This window comes from Propithecus coquereli, unplaced genomic scaffold (genome assembly GCF_000956105.1).
Source record: "Propithecus coquereli isolate 6110/MARCELLA unplaced genomic scaffold, Pcoq_1.0 Scaffold93, whole genome shotgun sequence".
In the NCBI taxonomy this organism is placed as follows: Eukaryota; Metazoa; Chordata; class Mammalia; order Primates; family Indriidae; genus Propithecus; species Propithecus coquereli.
The window spans coordinates 4383996-4391608 of record NW_012155618.1 but is presented as its reverse complement, the minus strand read 5'-3'; the positions used below and the strand labels follow the sequence as shown (position 1 = coordinate 4391608).

Below are 7613 nucleotides of genomic sequence, written 5' to 3'. Positions count from 1 at the left end.
ATCAATTGATCAATAAAAGATTTTCAAGCGTAAACTGTATTTCCTTAGGTAAAATGCTGTAGGGAATAGAAATGTAAATTCAAGGAGAAAAAGCAATGATACAAAGGATTTGTGTACTTATTGAATGATATTGAGTATTAAATAGGTTTGACATTTAGGTTACACTAGATACGTTGAAATGAGTGACATAATTTTTATTTAAAAAGTCAAATTGCATTCTTTGCAACTGTCAAAACTTACAATAAAAACTTAGAGATGTCTATCTAAAAATGTGACGGGGTAATGAATTTTTAAAATTCCTAGAAGAATGTGCAAACAGAAAGGTATGAAACCACCGTCATAGATGACCGTTACCAATTCCAACTTCTTCAGCTTCTTTCTACTGATTATCGATGTTCTAGTTGCTCAAAAAGCAGAAAAACAACATTTCTTTCCTGGGAAGTCTCATAGGGATTGTATTTTAAAATTGATCGGAGGAGAGTCATAAATACAATGGGCATTGAAGTACCTTTTGGAGGGTATACCCCACCAATAAGCTGATACTCTGGAAATTTCTCCCCCATCGGGTTTCCGTAGCCATGTCTACCTCCTGGAACAAGGCTAACAGAATCAGAATAGACACCTGAATAGACATGTGGTAGACTGATGACAGCCTTTCTCCCGGATATTAGCTTTGCGGATGAGTCCACAATTTATTCCCTGCATGTGTCAGGAACCATAGCCTGTGAATGTCTAAGCTGTGAAACAGCCGTTAAGTGATGAGCTGGGGTCAGCTCCTGTGGACTCTGGAGAGCTGGTTGTAAAATGTTCAGAAATTGTGAGAGCCAGTTGTTAAACACAGTCATTATTGAAAATTGAATTATATGAACTTACAACTTAAGTATATTATGAATAAAGGTAATAACTCAAAACTTACCACTTCCTAACTTTTACTACCTTTTACTGTTATGTATGCCACTGAGGTTTATGTCAAATGCATCTGTGTGGTAGGAATATTATATAATGTTGAGCTAAAGCACACCTATTACCAGCTGCATGTTTAGTGATGTCATGTTATCAGCTTAAATCAGCCATAATGGGAATATTTATGCCACAGAAATTTGAAGACCCTATAAATCAGGGATCTTGTCTCAGATATTAAACATTTACCATCATATCAGTGACTACATTTCACCAAAGGGATAGAGAAGGGGTAGAGTAGCCCGGATGGATCTGGTCCCAGAACTCTTTTTTCATGGCCTTTCTCAGTGAACTAATATTCCCCATAATAAACTTGGGAAATTCTATAATAAAGTATTATCAGTTATTCATAATTTAATAATAACTTATTGTAAAGAAAGGCTTCTCTTTTTAAATACAAGTAAAGTTAGTGCACTGCCAGAAAGTTTTTTTCAGTGAGATAGTGGCAAATGGTATGGAAAGGATATTTCTGGAGAATAGAGATACATGTGGTATATGAAAGCACAGCTTCCTACCATGGCCGAGTGTTTCTTGTAACTAGAGTAAACTCTAAAGATTGAGGGTGGAGGGATGGGTTCCATCAAACCAGTGCTTTTCAGTATACCATCTTTCCATGCAGAATTCCCAAGTCCTGCATGAATACTGTGCTATTCTCCTAAATCATAGGAGGGTATCTTTCTAAATCATACCACCAAGCAGTTAATGCAAAACCAAACAGCAGATTATGATTTTAGAATGGTGAGGAGAATGAAGAAGATGGTAATGATTGCAATTAAAGGGAAATTCAGTGTTCTGTTATGCATGATTAAAGAAACATATTAATATATTGTACAATTCAGTCATCATTTGCTATGCACCTACTAGGACAGACAAATGCTAGGCCTTAGACTAGTGTTCCTCAAATCTAACATTCTTCAAAGCAACCGGGAATTGTGTGGACATATAGATGCTGATTGAACAGCTCCATGGTAGGAACTGAGAGTCTTCATTTCTAGCAAGCCCTCAGGTGAAGCCAAGAATCTTTGTCTGAGGACCACACTTTAAATAGCAAGATCCAAGAGTATACAGTAAAATATTAATCACACTTACGAAGTTTAAAAAAATGTTTCAAGTAACTGAATCATTGATGAACTTCATTTCAGATTGTTACAGCGTGCAAATGTTACTGTGTATCTCAAAATTTGGAAACTAAATAGTCCTCAAGAAGGAAAAGTATTAATAAGAATCTATTCATAGTGATTGAGGCTATCTAAGTCTAGAAGTTATTCATGAAAGGGGGAAATCTACCTGCACCTCCTCAAGAAGGATTCTCCAGAGGCTCCAGAATCACTTTGGGTGTCTATCTCAATTTGAAAGATAGTCATCAGGACAAAATTCACTCCCAGTGTTGCTCAAAAGGCCGCAGTTTATTTAAGGATAATCTAATCATGATGTTGGTGTCTTAGCTGAAAGTCACCAACTCACAAACCACATTAACAACCAAAATGTGAAAACATTAGGTAGAATTTAATGTTTTCATTTGAGTTCTGAGCCATCAGGTAATGTGGACTAGTTGCTTACTTTCCTGTTTTAGAAGACACCACCTCCCCTGACAGGGCCCTTCTCTTGATGGGCCCACATCTTGATGTCCCCATAACTATTAATAGTGTAGTGTCTAGTGTATGGTTAACATGAATGCTACTGAGACAGAAAGAAAAAAAACTCTACTATTTAAACATAAGCAAATATTTAAGGGACATAAGTGAGAAAAGTGAGTTTCTTTGGGTGTTGCCTAGATGGGAGAGGATAAAGTGAAGAGAATTTGTTTAATCGAGCCAGAGGAATCCTGAGTTTTCTCCTCTGTCGCCAGGGAAAGCAGAGTCAAGGCTCTGGGGTACAGTTGCCAGATTTAGAAAAAATATAGGATGTCCAGGAAAATCTGAATTTCAGATAAACAAGGAATAGTTTTTTTTAAGTATAAATATGTTTTATACAATATTTGGGACATACTTGTATGGGACATTTTGGAACCCTAGTCTTGGGTAAAGACATGTGAAGAATTTCAAAGGGTGGAGGGTGGGGCGTGGTCATGGTTCTGGCATTGGAGGAGAAATGACTGTCAGTGAGAAGTTCCCAGTTACAGAATGGGGGTGGGGGGCAGAGGGGCTTCTAAGATATGGTACTGTTTTCTCCCAAACCTTTAGTAAAACTTAGCTCCATACACAATCTTAACACTGCTGTTGAGAATGAAGGGCTTTGCAGCAGGTCAGGGTGGTAGATGAGAAGGGCCTGTGGCTCCATAGTGTCTGAGCTGCAAGTGTCAGAGGAGAGGGAGTGGGTGATAGGCAGGGAGCGGGCTGCTGAGCACATTGGCTTAGGAATGGCTAGGAGAGAGCCCCCTTCCCCAAATGTACCCAAGAAGGTGCAACTTTAAAGGGAAGATAGATGCTCTGTAGGGTTACATATTGACACAGGAAAAGGGCAGCCAGACAGCAAGAACTGTGTTTCTCCAAACAGCCCTTCCAGGTACCCATGTTTATTGCTACCTTGTATTATTCCTTCTGCTCATTCATGAATACAGAAAATTATCGCCCTCCCAGAGGATAAAGATAATGCCATAGTTCTTATTTGCTCTACACTGTACTTATTTACATTACTAGCTTATTAATTAACTGGCTGATCATTATGAGATTTTGCATTATTCCCCTTTTATGTAATTTAGAATTGTAGAAGTTAACAGTTAAAGAAAATTGGCATGTAAAAAACTTCAAACTTCTGAGAATCAATGTCATATTTACCCAAGCAGACTTTTCCCTTTAAAGCGAAATGACAATTTATTCAGCTTGTTTGCCATTTAATGGTGGGTTCTGAGCTCCCTCTAGTGAGAGATGTGCTACTTACAGAAGGATTGTACAAAATAATCTTTTAGAGATTGCCTCCTTTCTTATTAGAGAGCTATTTTTTCATTCTCTCTTATAAGCAATGGATATATTTTTGTTTTTAAGCCAACTTATTTCAAAATTTCTCAGAGGAAAAAATTTGGGGAAGTCACATTTATAAATAAAATATCTCTCTTCCTTGGTAATTAAAAAAATTACTGTGAAAACACATCCATTGAAATATGGAACTAATTGTGCTTTCATTTTTTTCAGCATCTGTTTTCTGAGCATTTACTATGGCAAGAGCGCTGTGCTGGGACCAGAAGGTCATAACGCATGGGGTCCTGTTCCCAAAAGTCAGGTTTCAGGAACCAAATTAGCCCTAGGAGATGGCTTATTGGAAATACCTTTTGATATCCCGTAATCTTAAGTATTGAGAACTTTCTCAATTTTAGATCCTAACTTTCAGAACGAGTAGATGTCTTTGAGCTGCCACTCTGTTTGCTTGAACTAGTCTATTGATTAACTGTTAAGTTCCCCAAGGACCACCAGAAAAACCTATTGATCAAGCAAAACCAAGTTTATAAGATAAACTACAGTAGTGGAGAACACCACCTTGACAGAGTCTTATAAGTGTCTGAAAATGGAAGAATAAGTCAGAACTTTTTATAGGATTTTAGAGCCTCGGCTGGATGATTTTTTAAAAAATTCTATTTTATTGTGGTAAGAACACTTAACATGAAGTCTACCCTCTTAAGAAATTTTCAAGTGTACAATACAGTATTGTCAACTGTAGGGACAATGTTGTACAGCAGATCTCTAGAACTTATTTATCTTGCATACCTGTTGATTAGTGACTCCTCATTTCCCCATTTTCCCAGCCCCTGGCAACCACAATTCTACTCTCCAATTTTATGAGTTTGACTATTCTACCTACCACATATAAGTAGAATCAAACAGTGTTTGCCCTTCTATGAGTAGCTTATTTCACTTAGCATGACGTCCTCAAGACTAATTCATGTTGTTACATATTGCAAGATTTCCTTCTTTTTAAAGGGTGAAGAATATTCCCTTGTATGTATAATAACACATTTCCTTTATCCATTCAGCTGTTGATGGACACAATGGTGCAGCCACTATAGAAAACAATATGTAAATTCTTTAAAAAATTAAATATGGAATTACCATATGGTCCAGAAATCCCATTTCTGGGTGTTTATCCAACAGAATTGAAATCAAGATCTCAAAGAAATATTAGCACTCTAGTGTTCATTGCAGCAATATTCACAATAACTAAGAGGTGCTGGGTGATTTTAAGGTGGGTCTTGTAAAGAAGAAATCTGGTAGGGCTTGGGCAGAGTTTATGATATAATTGCTTTGGAATAGCGAGCACAGGAAAGCCAGGTCTTAAAGTAAGCTGAATAAGCAAGCTGTTAATCTTGATAAATACATTGTTTTTATTAATAGTTGGCTCACAGTCTTATCTTCCAGGAGCAGGCACTTCTAGGAATAAGTACTTTTGTTTAGTCCTAGTATGGTTTAGCACACAAAACAGGAAAGTATGCTTCCTATCATAATTGCTTAGGATAGGGACAAGAAAGTACATTTGATCCGGTATTGTTTAACACGGGGACAGGGAATTATTTTGATTTCACTTCTCAAAAGAGTTAGATGTTAAAAGCACTGACTCTTGGTAGGCAATGGAATAATAATAGCAGCCACGATTTATTGAGCAACTATTAATATTAACATTATGTTCAGATACTATGAGAAGCACTTAACATACATAATCTCATTTTATACTCATAGCAATCTTACAAGGTGTGTTGTTACCTTGTTTTACTGATGAAGAAACAGAGGAACAGAGAGAAAGAGAGAGAGAGATTAAGAAAAGCTCCCAAGTCAAAGAGTTAACTAGCTAGCGAGTGGTGGAATGGAGATTCAAACCCAGGCAGCATAATCTGAAGCCTTTAGTCTTAACCACCACATGACACATCATCAGGGCAATTCCTCTCAAGGAAAAGGAGTCTTGTGAAATAAATCACACTGTGTTAACTGATCACAACCTGTTCATGCAGGGAAATCATGTTCAGGTCAATATACATGGCAATTTAAAAGGTTTAAGAGGAAATGATGTCACAGAAGGTCAGTGTCAAGGGTGATTATGGGTGACTTTCTTTATTTTAAACCCCTTGCCTTTTAGTTCTAGGAAAAATTCTAGAGCTTTCCTTCTATTCCAACAAATGGGTTTCCTAGTTTCATTTTAATGCCTCTGCTGGGGCTTTTCATTTGAGGTACTGAATGAAAAATGCTTCATTCAATATGAAATGTAACACATACACAGAAAAATGCACAAAACAAAAATGTGCAGTTCAATGACTTATCACAAAGCAAATCCCTCTGTAACAACCACCAAAACCAAGATATAGGAGATCGCTAGCACCTAGCAATCCCCTTTGTGTCCCCTTTCAATTATTTCACTCTATCCCCAAAAGTAGCCACTGTTCTGACTTTTACAGTAATAACTTTCTTTTTTAAAAAATATTTTTACCATTTAAGTATGCATAAACACTAGGGTGTAGTTTTGTCTGTGTCTTTGAACTTTATAGGAATGGAATCATACCATGTTTATTGTTTTGTGCTTGGCTTTTTTTTAGCTTAATATATGCTTGTGTTATAATTCTGTGTTGTTCTGTGTAAATGTAGTTATTTTATTGCTGTGTGGTATGAATATACACAGTTTATTTATCTATCCTAATGTTGTTAACATTTGGTTATTTTTACTTTTTTGCCATATTACAAATAACGTCATTAACATTCTTATATCTGTCTCAGGGTCATGTACACACAATTCTGTTGGGTATAAACCTAGGAATGGAATTGTTGGGTCATGGGGGATGCATATCTTCAACTTCAATAGAAAATACCAGCTTCCAAAGTAGTAGCTGCCTAAATTTACACTCTCATCAGCAGTGTATTAAAATTTCCCTGGCTCCTCATACTTGTTAACACTTGGTATTGTCAGCTGTCTTAGTTTTAGCCATCTGGGTATGTGTCCTTGTGCTTTGAATTTGAGTTTCCTTGATTACTAATGAGGATGATCCTTTTTCATTACATACATATATGTACGTATACATACACATGTGCATATACTATATGTATATAGGCTATCTAGAATTCCTCTTTTGTAAATTGCCTGTTCAAGTCTTTTACCCATTTTTCTATTGAGTTGTCTGTTTTTTTCTTAATGGTGTGTAGCTCTTCTTTATGTATTCAGTATATGAGTCCTTTGACTGATATATGTGTTGCAAATATATTCTCTTATTTTGCGCTTTGCCTTTTCACCTTATTACTGGTTATTTTCTCATAAAGAGAAATTCTTAAATTTTTAATGTTAATGTAATACAATTTATTTAATCTTAATCTTTCCTTTACCATTTATTCTTTATGTGTTCTGTTTGAGAACTTTTTCTCTACCCCAAGGTTAAAAAGATATTCTCTGCTATTATATTACAGATATAGATCTATGTTATACCCACTTTTTTTTGTATGAAGCAAAATGTCAAATAATTTTATATGGACATCCAATTGATTCAGTTTAATTAGAACTGTATTATGGAAAACTTCCAAGTATATATACTAAGTAGAAAGAACACTTTAATGAACTCTCATCACTCAGCTTTGACAATTTTCAACTCATGGACAATTTGGTTTATTTCTATTCCCATTCACTTCTCTTCTCACACATTATTTTGAAATAAATCACAGATATGATATTTCATTGATAAATATTTC

At 35.9% G+C, this 7613-nt stretch overlaps 1 protein-coding gene across 1 annotated transcript in view; it reads right to left on the bottom strand.

Moving 5' to 3' along the window:
* The window catches only part of GCFC2 (GC-rich sequence DNA-binding factor 2), a 61747-nt gene that overhangs the window by 53099 nt on the left and 1035 nt on the right, over positions 1-7613 (bottom strand). The window lies entirely within an intron of this gene.